The sequence below is a fragment of the Saccopteryx leptura genome, chromosome 7, assembly GCF_036850995.1.
Source record: "Saccopteryx leptura isolate mSacLep1 chromosome 7, mSacLep1_pri_phased_curated, whole genome shotgun sequence".
NCBI lineage: Eukaryota > Metazoa > Chordata > Mammalia > Chiroptera > Emballonuridae > Saccopteryx > Saccopteryx leptura.
The window spans coordinates 66,580,367-66,603,776 of record NC_089509.1 but is presented as its reverse complement, the minus strand read 5'-3'; the positions used below and the strand labels follow the sequence as shown (position 1 = coordinate 66,603,776).

At 34.9% G+C, this 23,410-nt stretch overlaps 1 pseudogene; it reads left to right on the top strand.

The window, feature by feature from the left end:
• Positions 1–967: 967 nt before the first annotated feature.
• LOC136379005 (small ribosomal subunit protein eS6-like) lies at positions 968–1,633 on the top strand (annotated as a pseudogene).
• Positions 1,634–23,410: the final 21,777 nt, after the last annotated feature.

Sequence of the window (23,410 nt, the reverse complement as noted above, 5' to 3'; positions counted from 1 at the left end):
ATTCACTGTAAAACCAACAGCCTAGCAGCCACTTGGTAGGGCAGAATAGATTTGAAGCTCCCCAAGAAATCCCATTCCCAGAGGATTGTTGCTAGTTGACCTGCCTGGGGGCTCCCGGTAAACCATTATTCACAGTTCTTGTCTTTATTTGACTCAATTCAAAACTCACTCAATAAGAATAGCCCTTTCTTTAGGGGAATTTGTCTAAAACTATCAGGAGAAACAGTTCAACATGGCTGCGACCTGAGGCAGTGATAACAGTTGGAACAAACAAAAAGCTGACTAGAAAATATAAAAAAAAAATAGTAAGAATGAGATGTGTACACTGGCTTTGAAAAGCTGACATATTCCTGGGAATCTAGAAGGCTATACACATGAGCAGGTTTAAATTTAGAAAAAAACTGTCTTCAGGGATATGTGTGCAGTGAGGAGTCTTAAAAAGGCCCTAAGCTTTCACCTATGGCTCTACACAATACAGAAGTGAAGAATAAGGCATAGAAAAAAGCTGCAACAGCATTAAAGGTGTGCTCAAAGCCCATTTGCAAAGACAGGGAGACTTATTGACTCAATACAATTAAGGAAATTGCTATCCAGCTGACCACTAAGCAAACTAGACTGAGACTTGAGTGGCTACCCATGACAAAGAGTACAGACAATCAGAAAAACAACAAACACTTGTGTGGTGGGGTCTGATTTCTAGAGTAACCATACATATTATTTAAGATTTCTAGTTTTAAACAAAAAATCATGAGATATGAAATGAAAGAGTAAAGTATGTCTCATACACAGGAGAAGTTAATAGAAACAGACCTTAAGGAACTCCGGATATTAGAACTAATAGACAAAGACATTAAATCAGCTATTATAAATATGTTCAAAGAACTAAAAGAAACTATGTCTAAAGAATAAAAGAAAATATGAGAGGCCTCTTTTTTGTGGCACCTAGGAGACAGTCGGCAGCTTTAGGATGAAGCTGAACCTTTCTTTTCCAGCCACTGGCTGCCAGAAACTCATTGAAGTGAAAAATGAGTGTAAACCCCGTACCTTTTATGAGAAGTGTATGGACACAAGAGTTGCTGCTGATGCTCTGGGTGAAGAATAGAATGGTTACGTGGTTTGAATCAGCAGTGGGAATGATAAACAAGGTTCTCCCTAAGCAGGTGTCATGACTCATGGCCATACCTGCCTGCTGCTGAGTAGAGGGTATTCCTGCTACAGACCAAGGAACACTGGAGAAAGAAAGCACACATCTGTCCAAGGTTGCATTGTGAATGCTAAGTCCAGTGTTCTCAACTTAGTCATTGTAAAAAAAAAAAAAGGAAGGAGGAGATATTTCTAGTCTCACTGATGCTACTGTGCTTCATTACCTAGGGCTCAAAAGAGCTAGCAGAATTCACAAACTTTTCAATTTTTCCAAAGATTATGATGTCTACCAATGTGTTATGTGACACTTTCTAAACCAAGAAAACCTAGGACCAAAGCACTTGAGATTCAGTGTGTTCTTATTCCACGTAACCTGCAACAAAAACATCAGCACATTGCTCTGAAGAAAGAGCGTACTAAAAAAAATAAGGAATAGGCCACAGGATATGCTAAACTTTTGGTTAAGAGAATAAAGAAAACCATTTATTAAGCCATAAATAAGCTTCAATAAATGTAAAAAATTTTAAATCATTCACAATTTGAGTCTGACCATAATAGAATTAAATTAGAAACTAATAACCAAAGGAAATTAGAAAATTTACAAATATTTGGATATAAAATAACACACTTCTAAATAATCAATAGATCAAAGAAATTCATGAGGAAAATTTTTAAATATTTAGGTATGAATGAAAAAACATGTATGCAAAACTGTTGGGATACAGTGAAAGCAGCACTAAGTGGGAAATTTAAAGCTGTAAATGACAATATGAAAAGAAAAAGATGTAAAGCATAGTATATACATTGTATGGTGTTCCTGTTTCTGTAGTTCCTCAAGAATTTATACATCACATTCAGTGTTCTGCATAAATATGCCTGCATTTTGACTCATTAACCCATCTTAATTTGAGAGAACACCAGCAATTGTGGTTAACTCTTAAATCTTGTACTGGCTAATGAGTTAATCACAGACTCAGCTCAATTTCTTTATCATGAATGTGTATAATCTTGCAATTCTTCAACAGTTTAACAATAAAGTTTTAGCTTCACTACTTAAAAATATAAACAAAACTGGCCCTGGCCGCTTGGCTCAGTGGTTGAACATCGGCCTGGCATGTGGATGTCCCAGTTTTGATTCCAGTTCAGGGCTCACAGGAGAAGTGCCCATCTGCTTCTCTACCCCTCCCCATCTCACTTCTCTCTCTCTCTCTCTCTCTCTCTCTCTCTATCTATCTCTCTCTCGCTCCTGTAGCCATGATTTGAATGGAGTAAGTTGACCCCAGGCACTTAGGATGTCTCCATGGCCTCTACCACAGGGGCTGAGAAGAGCTTGGTTCAACTAAGCAATGGAGCTAAGCCCCAGATGAACAGAGCATCACCCCCTAGTGGGCTTGCTGGGTGGATCCCAATCAGGGTACATGTGGGAGTCTGTCTTTGCCTCCTCCCCTCTCACTCAATAAAAAATAAAAAGAAAGAGATAAGTTCTAAAAATATATAAAAAAATACCTGGCATTTTAAAAATGATCTTTTAAAGCAAAATTTATTCATCTGTGAGACTGCGTTTTGCTATTGTACATTTGTAATCATTCTTATACAAATGATTACTTTTTATTTACTGAGCTATACTCAAAATATCCTTCTTGTTAGTTTTTAAAATTTAAATTAGTATTTTTATATAATAGTATTTTTCCATTCTATTTCATTCTCAAATGTGTTGACATGATGTATATATTATACCTCAGAAATTGTTATAATCCTTTCACTCTCTCTCTATATATATACATAGTACAGATATATACAAACTAAGTTCCCCAACCTCTGTTTCCAGGATTAAAATGATCACATCTTCAGTTATTTAAGCAGAAAAAACTTCTTGAGTATGTTTGTTCAGGCCATGTAAAGTTAGAGCTTATGCAATAATCAGTTTTATTCCTGTATCATTCAGACTCACTATATGTACTGCCATCATATAAATGTTTTTACTTATAAGAATATATATACAATGGGGAAAGCATAGTCTCTTCAATAAGTGGTGTTGGAAAAACCGAATAGCCACATGCAAAAAAAATGAAACTAGACTTATTTTATACCACACATAAAACTCTACTCAAAATGGATTAAAGACTTGAATGTAAAACCTGAAACCATAAAACTCTTAGAAGAAAACATAAGGGATAAGCTCCTTGACATCAGTCTTGGTGATTTTTTGTATTTGGAAACAAAAGCAAAGGCAACAAAAGCAAAAATAATGAAGTAGAACTATAGTGCAAACTAAAAAGCTTCTGCACAGCAAAGGAAACCATCAACTAAAGTAAAGACAACTTATAGAATGGAAAAAATATTTGTAAAACATAAAACCAAAATATATAAAAAAAAACTCATACAACTCAATAGAAACCAACTTGATTAAATAATGGGCAGGAAAACAAAATAGACATTTTTTCCAAAGAAGTTATATAAATTGGGCCCTGGCCAGTTTGCTCAGTGGTAGAGCGTCGGCCTGGCGTTCAGGGGTCCGGGTTCGATTCCCAGCCAGGGCACACAGGAGAAGCGCCCATCTGCTTCTCCATCCCTCCCCCTCTCCTTCCTCTCTGTCTCTCTCTTCCCCTCCCGCAGCAAGGCTCCATTGGAGCAAGGATGGCCTGGGAGCTGGGGATGGCTCCTTGGCCTCTGCCCCAGGCACTAGAGTGGCTCTGGTCACGACAGAGCGATGCCCCAGAGGGGCAGAGCATCGCCCTCTGGTGGGCAGAGCATTGCCCCCTGGTGGGCGTGCCGGGTGGATCCTGGTGGGGTGCATGCAGGAGTCTGTCTGACTGTCTCTCCCCATTTCCAGCTTCAGAAAAATGCCAAAAAAAAAAAAGAAGTTATATAAATTGCCAATGGGTACATGAAAAGATGTTTAACATCACTAATCATAAGGAAAATACAAATCAATACCATAACGAGGTATCACCTCATACCTGTTAGAATGGCTGTTATCAAAAGAGAAGACATAAGTGTTGACAAGGATATAGAGAAAAGGGAACCATTATGCATCATTAGAAGGAAAGTAAATTGATGCAGCCACTATAGAAAACAGTACGGAGGTTTCTCAAAATATTGAAAAATAAAACTACCATATGAACCACAATTCTACTTCTGAGTATTTATCTGAAGAAAAGCAAATCACCTCAAAAAGATATCTGCACCTCCTTGTTCATTAAAGCATTCTTTATGATAGCCAACATATAGAAACAACCTAAGTATCCATCACTGAATAAATAGATAATAAAAATGTTAAGTATATATATTTATATGTGCACACATGCACATCTATATATATATAGACACACACATATACACATACACATACACATATAATACATACATGTATATGTATGTGTATATGTACATATTGTATAGTATTTTGCCATAAAAGAGGAAGGAAATCCTGTCATTTGTAAGAACATGTAAAATATGTCTGATGGAGGAACAAGACAGGGTTGTCCACTCTCTCCACTCTTATTTAACGTGGTGCTAGAAGTTCTGGCCAGAGCAATCAGACAAGACAAAGAAATAAAAGGCATCCATATTGGAAAAGAAGAAGTAAAGGTATCACTTTTTGCTGATGATATGATCCTATACATCGAAAACCCGAAGGACTCCACAAAAAGATTATTAGAAACAATAAACCAATACAGTAAGGTCGCAGGATACAAAATTAACATACAGAAGTCCATAGCCTTTCTCTATGCCAACAATGAAATATTAGAAAACGAACTCAAAAAAATAATCCCCTTCACGATTGCAACAAAAAAAATAAAATACCTAGGAATAAACATAACAAAGAATGTAAAGGACCTATATAATGAAAATTACAAAGCATTGTTAAGGGAAATCGAAAAAGATACAATGAGATGGAAAAATATTCCTTGCTCTTGGATAGGAAGAATAAATATAATCAAAATGGCCATATTACCCAAAGCAATATACAAATTTAATGCAATTCCCATCAAAATCCCTATGAGATTTTTTAAAGAAATGGAACAAAAAATCATCAGATTTATATGGAACTATAAAAAACCCCGAATAGCCAAAACAATCCTAAGGAAAAAGAATGAAGCTGGGGGCATTACAATACCTGACTTTAAACTATATTATAGGGCCACAATAATCAAAACAGCATGGTATTGGCAGAAAAATAGACACTCAGACCAATGGAACAGAATAGAAAGCCCAGAAATAAAACCACATATATATGGTCAAATAATCTTTGATAAAGGGGCCAACAACACACAATGGAGAAAAGAAAGCCTCTTCAACAAATGGTGTTGGGAAAACTGGAAAGCCACATGCAAAAGAATGAAACTCGACTACAGCCTGTCCCCGTGTACTAAAATTAATTCAAAATGGATCAAAGACCTAAATATAAGACCTGAAACAATAAAGTACATAGAAGAAGACATAGGTACTAAACTCATGGACCTAGGTTTTAAAGAACATTTTATGAACTTGACTCCAATGGCAAGAGAAGTGAAGGCAAAGATAAATGAATGGGACTACATCAGAATAAAAAGTTTTTGCTCAGCAAGAGAAACTGATATAAAAATAAACAGACAGCCAACTAAATGGGAAATGATATTTTCAAACAACAGCTCAGATAAGGGCCTAATTTCCAAAATTTACAAAGAACTCATAAAACTCAACAACAAACAAACAAACAATCCAATAAAAAAATGGGAAGAAGACATGAATAGACACTTCTCCCAGGAAGAGATACAAATGGCCAACAGATATATGAAAAAATGCTCAGCTTCATTAGTTATTAGGGAAATGCAAATCAAAACTACAATGAGATACCACCTCACACCTGTTAGATTAGCTATGATCAACAAGACGGGTAATAGCAAATGTTGGAGAGGCTGTGGAGAAAAAGGAACCCTCATTCACTGTTGGTGGGACTGTAAGGTAGTACAACCATTATGGAGGAAAGTATGGTGGTTCCTCAAAAAACTGCAAATAGAACTACCTTATGACCCAGCAATCCCTCTACTGGGTATATACCCCCAAAACTCAGAAACATTGATACGTGAAGACACATGTAGCCCCATGTTCATTGCAGCACTGTTCACAGTGGCCAAGACATGGAAACAACCAAAAAGCCCTTCAATAGAAGACTGGATAAAGAAGATGTGGCACATATACACTATGGAATACTACTCAGCCATAAGAAACGATGACATCAGATCATTTACAGCAAAATGGTGGGATCTTGATAACATTATAAGGAGTGAAATAAGTAAATCAGAAAAAAACAAGAACTACATGATTCCATACATTGGTGGAACATAAAAATGAGACTAAGAGACATGGACAAGAGTGTGGTGGTTACCAGGGGTGGGGGGAGGGAGGACAGGGGGAGAGTTAGGGGGAGGGGGAGGGGCACAGAGAACTAGATAGAGGGTGGCGAAGGACAATCTGACTTTGGGCGAGGGGTATGCAACATAATTTAATGACAAAATAACCTAGACATGTTTTCTTTGAATATATGTACCCTGATTTATTAATGTCATCCCATTACCATTAATAAAAATTTATTTAAAAAAAAAAAAATATGTCTGATGGAAAAAGACAAATACTGTATGATCTCCCTAAATTGTAGAATCTAACACACACACACACACACACACACACACACACACACACCCAAATGACTCATAGGTAAGAGATAGCAGATTTCTACTTGCCAGAGGTGAAGAGTAGGGGGATTGGTGAAATGGGTCAAGGAGGTAAAAATATCTAAACTTCCAGGTATAAAATAATAAGGTCCTGGAGGTGTAATATCCAACATAATTAAAATAGTTAACAATATTGTATAGTCAGAAGGTGCTAAGAAAGGAGAACTTCAAAGTTTTCATTACAAAGAAATAAATTGTAACTTTAAAATAAAAGAAAAAAAAAGAAAAACAGACACTACTGAGTGAAAAATTGTGAAATGATGTTAACATTTACTTACTTAGAACTTTCCTGAAGTATATAAAAACTCTGACTATGAGAAATAGTTGGCAGTAAGCACTAACAAAAAGCAACACAGACAATGGAAGTAACCAACTCTGTATACTAAGCAAGGCAGTTAAAACTACTAGAATTATAAAAAAATAAAAATAAAATAAAAAAAAAACTACTAGAATTATCATAAACACTCAGATCGAGCAACATTAAGTGTGCAACCAATGTTTCCAGGAGTGAAGACTGAACACCTGGATTAGATTCTCCATTTTTTACTTCTTGGGATATTTTAACATACATCTGCAAACACATTAACTCCTTCCCTTAACACAGTGGTTCTCAAAACGTGCACCCTAGAAGATTTCCAGGTGCGCCCTATGGTATTCCAGAGAAATGTGTGCCTGTTGGGGACCAAAAAACCAACAGGGTTTTTGGAGTTTAAATTTTTGGAGGAAAGAGGTGTGGGGAACTGGTGGTAAACTGACAGTCTGCCCAACCCCCCACCTCACTTGCCTGATTAGGTTGCAAAAGGCTATTAAACTGTGGTGGATTGTTTACACTGCCCTCCATGTTCCCCAGAAAGACTGGAGGCAAGTTTCTTCTATCATTTGTTTGGTGTAAAGTTAAGATGATATGTATGGTGGGGATTTTCTGCACTCAACACAATTAAGAGAAAAAAGAAATGAATTCTTCAATGTATTGATGTGGAAATGAGAGTTTGCCTTTCAGATATATGCCCAAACACTGAAGAAATTGCTAGGACACACCAGACTCATGTTTCTCATAAACACAAGAATGAAAAAACTTAACACATTCCTGCTGAGACCTGCCGTATTTACTAAATCTTACTAAGAATGTATCTATATATATAAAAACATAACATTTTTGTCGTTTCTTTTATAACCCCTTTTTTATGAATTCTAAAAAGCATAACAAAAAATATAACATAAAAATGTTTTTTGTCAGAATAAATTTAATTTTGTCATATTTATTTTGTTTAATTACCATAAAAGCATGCTTAGACTTTATATTTTTTCTTTAATATTTGACTTAATTATTATAACATAGTTCTCAGAAATTTGTATATAGTACACCTACAATTATTTGTAGGATTTTAAGTGCCCCCAACTTCAAAATGTTTGAGAACCACTGCCTTAGCAGAAGACAGCATGTTGTGATAGAAAAAGTAAGTCTTTGGAGCCTCAGTTGGGTTTGAATTTATATAAACCGGCCCTGGGATAAGCCACCTAATCTCTTACTCAGATTTTTCATCAGCAAATGGATTTACTAATACATTATTGAGAGATATATGAAAATTAAATGAGATCTTTGGAATATGTAAAGGGATTAGGCATAAAATAGGGATTAAAGAAATGCATATTAAACTGATTTATTTCATTAACTTAAATAAGTGGGACCTGTTTGGGGTATTATTTCAAACCACTAGAATTTAATTTTAAAAATTCCAACTTTCGCACCAACTCTTGCACTAAACCCTGGAGGCTTAAAAAAGTACATGCTTAATGTAAAGATGTCTACATTACTATTGGAAAAATGTAGCTCAGAGACTTATGAAAGCATTCCATAGCCCTCACTAAGCATTACTGAGTTTTCTGTCTTTGCAAGAACTTCAAGAAGAGCTTCTTGAGAATATCAGGTTTGTAGAGCATGATCTCCTCCTCAAGAAGAAAAAAAGGTTGCTTGACCAGGTGGTGGTGCAGTGGATAGAGCGAGCGTCGGACTGGGATGAGAAAGGACCCAGGTTCGAGACCCCGAGGTAATCAGCTTGAGCGTGGGCTCATCTGGTTTGAGCAAAGCTCACCAGCTTGGACCCAAGGTTGCTGGCTCGAGCAAGGGGTTACTCAGTCTGCTGAAGGCCCGCGGTCAAGGCACATATGAGAAAGTAATCAATGAACAACTAAGGTGTCGCAAAGAAAACCTGATGATAGATGCTTCTCATCTCTCTTCATTCCTGTCTGTCTATCCTTCTCTCTCTCTCTCTCTCTCTCTCTCTCTCTCTCTCTCTCTCTCTGTAAAAAATAAATAAATAAATAAATAAATAAATAAATAAATAAGAAGAAAACAAGGTCAACATCCTAGCACTAAGTTATGGATTCTCCACAATAATGCTCTTTCCATTTAAAAGGAGCAAAATGAGGTCAGTTTGAAGACCAGAGTTGCTCCAAGAATACTACTATAACTATTGAGTTTTGTCTAGTTTAAACTGCTTAGTCATAAAGTTTGAGGTTTCAAAAAGAGAGGTATACAAAGAATTTACCTATCTTAAATTAAATAGATCCTCTTCTGAAATATGTTGAAGATCTTAATTTCTAAATTAAAAGATTACTTTAGAACTGATCTATGTCTACTATATACTTAAGGGCTCAATCCTTCAGATATACTGATATTTCAAGTAAAAATAAGCAGAAAGAAAATCTCTGGTTTATTGTCATCTATTTTTTGTCATTGCATCAATATGACTAAGCAAATCAAAATTGTATGAAAAGATTTTAAAAATATGGGAGTACTCAGCTGTCAGAGGGAAGGGGGATGAGGGTATGGAATCAGAAAAGATGAAGGGATTAGTGAAATTATATAATCATTACACATACAGATAACAGGACAGCAAATCCCAGAGGGAAAGGGGGGAGTGGGAGGGGGACAAACAGGTATAATGGGGGGCACGGTGTTGAGGGGTCAGGGTGTTTTATTGAGTTAGACACTTTGAATCCATGTAATGTAAATTCAAAAATTTAATTAAAAAATAATTTTAAAAGTACAAGGATGTTTGTTGTGAGGAAACGTTTTTTTTTTTTTAGATTTTATTTACTGATTTTAGAGAGTGGAGAGAGAGAGAAAGGATGGGGGGGCAGGTGAACAGGAAGCATCAATTTGCTTCTTGACCAGGCAAGCTTAGGGTCTTGAACCATCGACCTTAGCATTCCAGATCAATGCTGTATCCACTGTGCCACCACAGGTCAGGCAAAACATGGTCAATTAATAGAAGCCAATGAAGAAAAATTGCTCAAAGCTTCTTACAATTTAACTTAAGTTTTATATAGTCTTAAAAATATATTTTTATTCTCAACTTGTCATTTCAATTTTTTAAAATTCTATTTAGAAAATTAAATTTAACAGGGTGACATTTATCTATAAGTACATAGGTTTTAGGTAAACACTTCTATAATATTTGAACTATTGATTATGTTGTATACCCATTACTCAAAATAAAATCATTATCTGTCATCACAGATTTGTCCCTCTTTATTTCCTTCCCCTTACTTCCTCCTCGACATCCCCCTCGCCCTGGTAATTTTATTTTTATCTATGTCCATGAGTCTCAGTTTTATATAACACGTATGTCTGAAATCATATAGTTCTTAGCCTTTTTTGATTTACTTATTTCACTCATTATAATGTTCTCAAGGTCCATCTATGCTGTCGTAAATGGCAATATGTCATCATTTCTTCCAGCTGAGTAGTATTCCACTGTCTACATGTACCACTTCTTTTTTATCCAATCCTCTATCAAAGGCACTTTGGTTGTTTCCACGTCTTGGCCACAGTGAATAATGCTGTGATGAACATGAGGGTGCATGCATCTATATGCACCAATGTTTTTGAGTTTTGGGCGTAGATACCCAGAAGATGGATTGTTGGGGCATATGGTAGTTCTTTTCTTATTTTTTTGAGGAGCCACCATACTTTCTTCCATAATGGCTGTACCAGTCTAATGTTCATCAGAAGTTAATGAGGGTTTCTTTTTCTCCAAAGCCTCTTCAGTACTTATTATTACCTGTGTTGTTGATAATAGCCAATCTAACAGGTGTGAGGTAATATTTCATTGTAGTTTTGAATTGCATTTCTCTAATAACTTCTGAAGGTGAGCATTTTTATATACATCTGTTGGCTATTTGTATGTCTTCTTGGAAGAAGTGTCTGTTCAGGTCCTCTCCCCATTTTTCAATTGGATTGTTTGCTTGTTTGTTGCTGAACTTTGAGGTAATTTCAATGTAAAAGATGTAGTTAGTGCTTATTATGTCTAAGGCACTGTGCTTGCTAGTAAACCTCTCCCCTCCCACACTTCAAGAATTGTCAGATGTGGTACTTTCAAAAATCCATTATTGCTTTGCACTTGTCTCATATAGAGAGTATTAAAGATATTGAGTCATTAGCATTTTCTTTTAAAAAGCAAAAACTGTGTACCTTAAAGAACATACTTAAGTAAGTGAAATAAACTATGGAATAGAAAAAGAATTTAAATCATATGTCTGGTAAGGAACTTGTATTCATAATGAACACTTACAATTTTACAATAAAAAGACAATCCAATTAAAAGATAGGTAAAGGATCTGACTAGATGTTTGTTCAAAGAAGATACACAAAAGGGCAATGAGCATATGAAAAAATGTTCAGTATCATTGGTCACTTGGGAAATGCAAAAAGAAACACAATGAGATACAACTTCACACTCACTACAACGGTTACCATACAAAGATAAAGAATATCTAGTGTTGGCAAGGACATAGAAAAACTGGAACATTCACACATTGTTATAAAAGAAACATGGTATGGCCAATTTAGAAAACAGTATGGCGGATATTTAAAATGTTGAACAAAGATTAATTTTATGATCTAACTATTCTACTCCTAGATATATACAAAATAGCTAAAAACATGTCTATACAAAAATTTGTACATGAATGTTCATAGCAACATTATTCATAACAGCCAAAGGTGAAAACACATCAAATATCTGATGAACAGCTAAACAAATGGTGTATTCATAAAAGAGATATTATTCAGTCATAGAGAAATGAAGTACTCATATATGTTATGACATAAACTTTGAAAAGATTATGCTAAATGAAAACAACCAGATAGAAATAATCATACATTGTATGATTCCAGTTATGTAAAACTATCAGAATAGACAAATCCACAGGAATAGAAAATAGATTATTGGTTGCCAGGACCTGGTGGAAGAGGAATGAGTGACTATTAATGAATACAAAAGTTCTTTTTTAGGGTAATGAAATAGTTCAAAACTAGATAGTAGTGGTGGTTATACACCTTTAAATATCACTGAAGTATATGCTTCAAAAGTATGAATTTAATTGTATATACAACAAAGCTATTATTATGAAAAATATTCTATGAACATCTTTAGTTTAAAATCTACTCTTCAAAAATATTGATATTTTCTCTCAAATTTACACATACATATGCACACTCAAGCCTACAGCTTCTGAGTATTTGAAAAATGTACATACTTTTCCATACTGATGAAAAAAAAACTTTCCTGGTGTTACAAATTAACAAGTCACTTTTATGTAGATGTATATATACCCGCAATATCATTCCTGGAAAGGTTCACTGTATGATCTTAACTAGGAGGACATTAACAAGTTACATTGATTTTTATTGGGACAATGCCATTATATTAAAATTTTAAGTATTTAAAATTTGTCCACTAAAGGCATTTCTTTATATCATTTAACATGTGCCACTAGTTAGATAGCTATGAAAACTAAAAGAAGCTCAATTATAATATTTGCAATGTTATTCTTTTTCCCCAAATAACCCAATCTGGAAGATAGTATTATCACTTCTGCAAAGCAGTAAATTTATCAATTTATATAGGTCATGCTTATTTTTCTCTTCCACAAACTTCTTATCTATTTCACTCAGGCCTTCTTTTGGAAACTGCTGGTACAAGAGAGCAACAGAAGTATAAATTTTCTAACACCTTTTTCTGTCAATATTATACTTTAAATTCTCCCTTATTCCATTACAAGTTTGGAGCTCAAGTCATTTTCTAGTCAATAATAGCTCTTTGTATCTTTTGCCTAAACCAAGAAATAAGGAGACTCTCTAAGGAAAATTAAGTTGTGATTGGCCATTGCAAAAGAATCAATTTTAGTCAGAAATACAACAGTTTGTTTCACTTGACAAACTAGAACAAGAAAACTAGATTGTAAATACTGTGACTGACATAGCACACACTGAAGACAACCAATTAAATTGTCAACTTCACATGAGCAAATACTAAATAACTAATTCATGTTTAGATTTTGTGAGCCACATATAATTGGCAATTACAGAAGAATTATTTAAAAGGTATTTTAATATTAACTCTAAAGAAATATTATTAATGTATCCCCAATTATTTCTTTATAAACCATAATAAATATAAAGACTGGCAAATATATTAAATAAATAAATATAAATATATAAAATAATAAATATAAGTAGTAAAAATAATAAATATAGAGAGTGGCAAATCATAAAACTTATTATAATTTAGATCATTTGGGGAATGTTTTATATTAAAAAAACTTATGTACAAAAGAATTACTATTAAAAGTAGATACATTTAGTATAGTATCATTAAACTTTTATAAAAAGATTATTAAAATACTAAAATTATGACATTTTAAATATACAATCAACTATTTAATCTAGTGTTTTAGATATACCCCATCCAAATTGTTCTTCACAAATAAAATCAGTTAGCATATTATTTTAATATCCTGCTTTTCTCTATGTCTTAAATTACTAACCAATATCCCCATCTTATTCCAATAGGTAAGGTTGAATGTTTTTCTGTACAGAGTAAAATTCTCCGTTTGACCTTTTGATATGCTTGAAAGACAAAAATAATTGATTACTACCAAAGCGATTTAAATTGACATTACAATTTTCAGGTTGACCAGCTATGTACTAACATATTTGGAAATTATACCACAGTATTTTTAATTTATTCTTCCACCCCATTCTATGTGCCCTTTAGTTAGTTAAAGGTAAGAGTTGACAAACTAAAACTCTAGCTACAAAAAAATAGAACCATAAACTTAGCAGAAAAATTAACACTCCAATAAACAAAAGTTAACATTTGGACAGTCTTTACAAAAGTATTATTTTTATCTTGTAAGTTTATTTTTACAATTTTATTTACCTATGATTAAAAATTGGGACATTTCACAAAAATTTTGGATATCTGGCTTCACTTAGAAAAAAATTACAACTTGGCAACACCAGGACAATTTTTAACATATTTCAAGAAATCAGTAGAAGTGGAAAATATATGCTTCTTAGGTGGGGCATGCTATATGCACTGTCTTCAGTTTGCTGCTTTTAGGATTCATAGTGCTTTTAACTACCTAACTTTGATTTATATTACCTACCAATCAGGGGCGCCCATCAAAATACATTTAAATGCCTCTAAGAACAACTAGCAAATAAAATTTAGTTTAAATATGTTTAAATTTTCCCATAGTATATTTTCAATAATTTTATATTGATATATAAGTAATGGCTTTGGTCAGTCTTTAAAAATATTAATATACATATCAGGTCAAGTCTAGCTTTCAAATCAGTATGAAAAGGGAGACTTAAAACCTTAGGTACACTGTGTTCACTGTGTTCTCTACTTGCCAAACACTCTGCTCCCCTCAGTCTTTCTGGAATCTATCACTGTGGCCATTCAAGACCAAACAAATGTGAGAAAGGGTGAGATTAAAGAAGACAGAAAAGGAAAAAATCCTTCCTAATCAGGTCATATAAGACATTTGCCATCAAACCAAAATTATTTTATTTCAAGAGCTAACCTGGAATATAATCTATATACCATTAATATATTCATAAAAATTAGGGGATATTTTATAGGTTTATATTCATTTTGAAATATCCCCTAATTTTTGTGAGCCGTATATTAAATATCAATATTGATGAGAAAACATGCAAAAAGTTTAATAAAATTTTCCCTAGAATTAAGTTGATTCTTTCCAAAAAAGAATAAATATATTTAGTTTACTGATCTACCATTCAGAATATCAAATAGTGAAAGCTAAATATTATTAAATGACTTAAAAAGATATATACTTGGACCATGCATAGGTCTTATCTAACACAGGATTTCACATTATGGAAATAATCACTAATGCATCCAAAGAAATACATTCTTCTAAGTCTTATTTATAGCAGCAAAAAGGAGGAGGAAATACAGCAATATGCTCATCAATGGAATGTTGTTTTAATTGGTACACTGGAAATGAAAAGTGTAGGAAATCAGTTAATGGCACAATAACAAGATTCACAATATCGAATGAAGTAAGCAGTTCCAAAGAAGTATGTGTACCAAGATCCCAGTTTCAGAGTAGGGATAAGCAAAATAAAAATGAAAGATATGGAGAGTAAGGCACAAGTGACGTCAGAGAAATGGAGGCGTGAAAGATACTCCTCATCACTTCCCTTGAAATTTCAACAAGTTTTACAACTATATGCAGACAAAAAACCCCTAGATGAACCTGAAATATACACACCGGATAGACAAAGGTATGATCGCGCAAGAAGGTGGGCTACAGCACAGAAGAAAAAATAATACCAGAGGACTGAGTCTTTCTTCTTCTTCACGGACCTGAGGGAGGGAGGCACTGTTTGTGCAGGCTTTGCCTCACCCGGAGGAGCTGGGTGGAGAGCCTGGGGGTAAGAAGCAGAGCAAGGGGTGACAATCAGGAGCATGGCTGCTTCCCAGCATCAGCTGTACCCGTGATTGCAGGGCTGAGCTATTACAGGCATGAGCTGCACACAAAGCCAGTGACAAGCTCCCAAGAACTGCAGGCAAATAGCTTGTGGAGACTGGCCCACAGGACACTGGGGCATGCTTTATCTGCCTGCCTGACAAGCACAATTTAGCCTTGTGGCACCAGATGTGCTTGATCTGGGATCTGGGATCTGCGCCCAAACAGCTCTGAAGCTCGGGCACTGGCTTGCTGGAGGGAGCTTAGTGTGTGTGACGGGAAGTCCCTGATCTGCAACCTCTGCCGCAGCTGCTCCAGAAACTCAGGGACACTAGCTTGTGGCACGCACGCCTGGCCCAGCCCAGGCTTGTGCCTGGAGAGTTTATAGCGATATCAGAGGAGGGGCTCTACTCTGTCACCACAGCCTCCCAGTTCCCCATTGCTCCCCTTGCTGTGAAAACAGCAGTGGTGGCAGACACCCCCCCCCTCCACTAGGTCTTCAGGCTGCTCTCTCCTGTGAGAAGCAGGGGCACCCAAAGACTAGATTCCCTGCTCTGTGGGGACATGGTGGAAGGCCTTGGAGGACACCTGGTCAGCCAGTACCAGTATCATACAGTTACGAAGCCCTAGCAATAAGCACCTCCTACCAATGCGACAACTCTGCCCTTGTAATTACAAAGGTGACAGCTAGGCCTTCAGAGATCACCCAAGAATCTGGCAGAGGCAAATCTTGTATGCAGCACACCCTGCCAGTAAAAGCAATAATTATCTCTTATTGGGGTTATTAACAATAACACCCACAAATGCCATCAAGGAAAAAAAATCAAATATGGATATACAAGACAAAGACATAGCTCAGATAGATGATGAAAAACCCCAGAAAAAAATCTCAATTACATGGAAATCTTAAAGCTTAATGACAGAGAATTCAAAATTGAAGCTGTAAAAATACTCAATAAGATACAAGAAAACACTGAAAGGCAATTTAGTGAGTTAAAAAAACAACTTAATAAATAAAAACAGTACTTCACCAAGGAAAATGAAACTATAAAAAAAGAACCAAACAGAGATGAAAAACTCAATACACGAACTGAAGAAGGAGGTAACAAGCTTAGCCAATAGAACAAGCCAGATAGAGGAGAGAATTAGTGACATTGAAGAAAGGCAACTAGAGATACTGCAGAGAAAAAGAGAGACTCACAAATTTTAAAAAATGAGAAAGCCCTGCAAGAATTGTCTGACTCCATCAGGAAGAGCAATATAAGAATAATGGGTATATTAGAAGAGGAAGAAAGGGAAAAGGAATGGAGAAGATATTGAAACAAATAATCAATGAGAATTTTCCAAGCCTGTGGGAAGAGTTAGAGCCTCGAATCCAAGAAGCAAACAGAACACCGAGTTACTTCAACTTAACCAAATCTACTCTAAGGCACATCGTAATGAAATGATCACAAATAAATGACAAAAAAAGAATCCTCAAGGTAGCTTTCTCAGCAGAAATCCTAGAAGCTAGAAGACAGTGGACCCCAACATTTGAAGTACTGAAAAAAAGGAACTACCAACCAAGAATGCTATATCCATCAGAAGTTATCCTTCAAATATGAAGGGGAAATAAAAATATTTACAGACATACAGAAGCTGAGGGAATTTATCACCAGAAAACCCCCACTACAGGAAATACTAAAGGGGATTATCTAACCAGATACGAAGAACAAAACAATACATTCTAGTGCTTAAGGTGGAGGCCATGGAGCCGTCCTCATCGCCCAGGCCAACATTGCTCCAATAGAGCCTTGGCTGCAGGAGGGGAAGAGAGAGATAGAGAGAAAGGATAGGGGGAAGTGTGGAGAAGCAGATGGGCACTTCTCCTGTGTGCCCTGACCAGGAATCTAACCTGGGACTTCCACACACTAGGCTGACACTCTCCCGTTGAGCCAACTGGCCAGAGCCATAAGTAAAATTGTTTTTAATAAAACCACAATAAAAACAAGGATAATCTGTGACAACAATAGCACAAAAGGGAAGAGGATAAAGATCAGCAGTAACAAAGAAGGATGGAGTGCAGAAGAACTCATGAGATAATGGACTCTAATAAATATGATAATTTTTCTTCTAATAATCTAATGGTAACTACCCCTGAAAATGCCACTACTGAAACACATAGTTTAAAAAAAGAAGAAACAGAAGATAGAAGTATGGAACACCACCAAACAAAAACAAATGACAGAAAAACAAAAAAGAAAAACCAAACTAGAAACAAAGCTATCAGAAAGCAGTATATAAAATGGCAATAGAAAATCCTCAAGTGTCAATAATTATAATAAATGTAAATGAATTGAACTCACCAATAAAGAGGGACAGAGGAGCAGATTGGATCAAGAAGTAAAACCTAACAGTATGCTTCCTTCAAGAGACACATATAAGCTACAAGGAAAAAAATAGATTCAAAGAAAAGGTTGGAAAATGATTCTCCAAGCAAATAATATCCAAAGAAAAGCAGGAGTAGCTATACTCATATCTGACAATGCTGACTACAAGACAACAAAGGTAACCAGAGACAAGGATGAATATTTCATAATAATAAAGGGGACAGTGTATCAAGAAGACATAACAATCCTTCATAAATATTCACCAAACCAAGGAGCACCATCTAGAAGTTTGGTTATTTCCATATCACTCAGTTAATTTCCTGGAGGTTTCTCTTGTGGTTTCATTTGGATTGCACTTCTCTGTCTTCTCATTATGTCTGTGTGTTTGGGTGTTTTGTTTGTAGAGCTGGTTGAGCTAGGCTTGGTGTTGTCTGCCTCCAATTTTCAGTTGTGTTATTTCTAGGTCTTCTTGGGTTGGCATCAGCTGTTATTTGTAATACACTGTCAGATTTGGCTTTTCTACTAGAGCTGCTTTGAAGTCTTGATTTGTTTGTTTTCTTCTCAGTTTTCTTAGCACCATGGTAGTCTTGTCAGGAGCACCAAAATATATAAGACAACTACTAACTGATTTAAAAGTACAAACTGAAAAAATATATAATCATACTTGGAGACCTCAATACACCATTGATGGCTTTAGATCATTCATCCAAACAGAAAATCAATAAAGAAATATCGGCCTTAAATGAAACACTAGAACAAATGAACATAACAGACATTTACAGGACATTTCATCCCCAAACGTCAGAGTATACATTTTTCTCCAGTGTACATGGAACACTCTCAAGAATAGACCATATGCTAGGCCAAAAAACTAACACCAACAAATTCAAAAAGACTAAAAGTATACCAAGCATATTCTCTGAACATAAGGCTTTGAAACTAGAATTCAACTGCAAAAAAAGTAAGCACACCCACAAAAACATGGAAATTAAACAATATACTTTTAAAAAATGAATGGGTCAAAGAAGAAATAAAGGAAGAAATCAAAAGATATATACAGACAAATGAAAATGACAACACGACATATCAGAATCTCTGGGATGCAGCAAAAGCAGTAATAAGAGGGAAGTTCATATCATTACAAGCTTATTTGAAAAGAGAGAGAGCCCAAGTAAACAACCTAACATTACATCTTAAGGAACGAGAAAAAGAAGAACAAAGGCAAACCAAAATCAGCAGAAGAAAGGAAATAATAAAAATTAGAGCAGAAATAAATGAAATAGAGAACAGAAAAACGATAGAAAAAATTAATACAACAAATAGCTGGTTCTATGAAAAGATCAATAAAGTTGACAAACCCCTGGCAACACTAAGGAAAAAAGAGAAAAGACTCATATAAACAAAATCCAAAATGAAAGAGGAGGAATCACCATAGATATCATAGATATACAAAAGATCATCACAGAATATTATGAAAAATTATATGCCATGAAATTCAACAATCTAGAAGAAATGGATAAATTCCTAGAACAATACAATCTTCCTAGACTGAATCATGAAGAAGTATAAAGCCTAAATAGACCAATAAGCAGGGAGGAAATAGAAACAACTATCAAAAACCTCCCCGACAATAAAAGTCCAAGGCAAGATGGATATACTAGTGAATTCTACCAAACATTCAAAGAATTGATTCCTATCCTTCTCAAAGTCTTCCAAAAATACTGAAGAAGTAATATTTCCAAACACATTTTATGAGGACAACATAACCCTTATACCAAAACCTGGCAAGGATAACACAAAAAAATAAAACTACAGATAAATATATCTAATGAATACAGATGCAAAAATTCTAAACAAAATACTAGCAAGTCGAATACAACAACACATCAAAAAAATAATTCATCATGATCAAGTGGGATTCATCCCAGAAACACAAAGATGGTTCAACATACATAAAATGATTAACATAATACACCATATCAACAAAACAAAGAACAAAAACCATATGATCCTATCAATAGATGCAAAAAAGGCATTCAATAAAATACAACATCCTTTTATGTTTAGAACACTCAACAAAATGGATATAGAAGGAAAATACCTCAACATAATAAAGGCCATTTATGACAAACCATCAACTAACATCATACTAAATGGTAAAAAACAGGACTTTTCCTCTAAAATCAGGAACAAGATAAGGTTACCCACTCTCTCCCCTCCTATTCAGCATAGTGCTGAAAGTTCTAGCCAGAGCAATCAGACAAGAGAAAGAAATAAAAGGCATTTATATTGGGAAAGAAGAAGTAAAGGTTTGACTTTTTACAGATGACATGATACTGTATTTAGAAAACCCCAAAGACTCCACAGGAAAGCTATTAGAAACAATAAACCAATACAGTAAGGTATGGCAGGATATAAAATTAATATACAGAATTCTATTGCTTTCTTATATGCCAACTATGAAACCTCAGAAAAAGAACTCAAAACAATAATCTCTTTTACAGTAGCAAATAATATAAAATAAAATGCCTAGGAATAAACATAACAAATAATGTAAAGGACCTATATACTGAAAACTACAAAGCATTATTAAAGGAAATTGAAAAAGACACAATGAAATGGAAAAATATTCCTTGTTCATGGATAGGAAGAATAAATATAGTTAAAATGGCCATACTACCCAAAGTAATATATAAATTTAATGTAATTTCCATCAAAATTCTAATGTCATTTTTTAAAAAAAGTGGAACAAAAATTATCCGGTTTATACGGAACAGGGAAAAAACCCCTCAAATAAACAAAGTAATCTTAAGGAAATAAAACGAAGCTGGAGGCATTACAATACCTGACTTCGAACTATACTACAAAGCCATGATAATCAAAACAGCATGGTACTGGCAGAAAATTAAACACACAGACCAATGGAACAGAATAGAGAGCCCAGAAATAAAACCACATACATATGATCAAATCATCTTTGATAAAGGAGCCAAAAACACACAATGGAGAAAAGAAAGCCTCTTCAATAAATGGTGCTGGAAAAATTGGAAAGCCACATGCAAAAGAATGAAACTTGACTACAGTTTATCTCCTTGCACAAAAATTAATTCAAAATGGATCAAAAAACTAAACTAAGATCTAAAACAATAAGTTACATAGAAGAAAATATAGGCACTAAACTCATGGATCTTGGCCATAAAGAATATTTTATGAATTTGACTCCAAAGGCAAGGGAAGTAAAGGCAAAGATAAGTGAATGAGACTGTATCAAACTAAAAAGCTTCTGCACAGCAAAAGAAACTGTCAACAAAACAAATAGGCAACCAACTAAATGGGAGATGATATTTTAAAACAACAGTTCCAATAAAGGACTAATATCCAAAATATATAAAGAACTCACAAAACTCAGCAACAAACAAACAATCCAATAAAAAAATGGAAAGAGTACATGAACAAATACTTCTCCCAAGAAGAAATACAAATGGCCAACAGATATATGAAAAAATGCTCATTATCACTAACTATTCAAGAAATGCAAATCAAAACTACAATGAGATTCCACCTCACATCTGTTAGATTAGCTATTATTAACACAACAGGTAATAACAAGTGCTGGAGAGGCTGTGGAAAGAAAGGAATCCTCATTCACTGTTGGTGGGAATGTAAAGTAGTACAACCATTATGGAAGATAGTATGGTGGTTCCTCAAAAAATTAAGAATAGAATTACCATATGACCCAGCAATTCCTCTACTGGGTATATACCCACAAAACTTGAAAACATGGGTACGTAAAGACACATGCACCCCCATGTTCATCACCACATTGTTCATCGTGGCCAAGATATGGAAACAGCCAAAATGCCCTTCAATAGAGGATTGGAGAAAGAAGAAGTGGTACATATATACAATGGAATACTACTCAGCCATAAGAAATGATGACATAGTATCATTTACGAGAACATGGATGGACCTTGATAACATTATACTGAGTGAAATAAGTAAATCAGAGAATGCTAAGGACTGTATGATTTCATACATAGATGGGGCACAAAGTTGAGACTCATGGACATAGATAATAGTGCAGTGGTTAGCAGGGAGAGGGAAGGGAAGGGAAGGAAAGGGGAGAAGGGGAGGGGCTTAAAGAGAAACAAAATATATGGTGACAGAAGATGATTTGACTTTGGGTGATTGGTATACAACATAATCGACTGTCCAAATGATGTGGAGATGTTTTCTCTAAATCTATGTACTCTGATTGACCAATGTCACCCTGTTAAATTTCATTGTCTAAAAAAAAAAGAAAAAAAGAAAGAAAGATGCCAAAGGGAGCAGGGAGAGAGAGGAGAGTGACTTGGGAAGTCACCTACTTTCAACACAGAAGCTACTATTCTGAGAGAGAGGAAAATAAAGGATGGAGGGGAGAACAGTTACAAATTCATAAATAAAAGTTTTTATTTATTTGAAAAAAATGAAAGATGTATATCAACATATTGACAGAAATGAGATTTCAAGTATAGTGGATGAAATGGTATCACCTTAAAAATCCATGTACACCTATAAGCACAGAATGTGACCCTATTTGGAAATAAGGACTTTGCACATGTTATTACTTAAGATGGGGTCATACTGGATTAGGGTAGGCCCTAAAGGCAATGACTAATATCCCTGTAAGAAGTGATGATGCACAAACAGAAATAGGGAAGAAGGCCACATTGAGATAGATGTAGAGATTGCAATGATGCAGCTACAAACCAAGGAAAACAAAGATTTGCTAAGAGCTACTAAAAGCCAGGAAGAAGTAAGAAATTATACTACCCCAGAGTCTTCAGAGAAAGCACAGCCTTGCTGGCACCTTGATCTGGAACTGCTTGTCTCCAGAACTGTGAGAGAATCAATTTTTGTTTTAAGTCACCACATTTGAGATCATTTATTACAGCAGCACTAGGGAACTAATACAGTATGTGATCACTATTTTCCTCTTCATATGTATTGTTTTTTTCCCTATTTTAATTTTTTATTTATTGATTTAAGTGAAAGAAGGGGGGGAAGAGAGAGAGAGAGAGAGAGAGAGAGAGAGAGAAGGACAGAAACATTTATCTGTTCCTATATGTGCCCTGAATGGGGATCAAACCAGCAACCCCTGTGCTTCAGGTCAGTGTTCTAACCAACTGAGCTATCCAGCCAGGGTGGTTTATGCCCTATTTTATAAATTAAATATATTACTTCTATAATAATAAAAATGTTACTAAAAACATATTTTGGTCTAATAATTACTTAATAATTGATAATTGTATTATTCTTGAAACTAAAAAGTTCCAATCAACACAAAGAGAAAAAAATCTATCTTCAAACACATCTAAAATGCTAATAAGTATCTGGAGTGTCAAT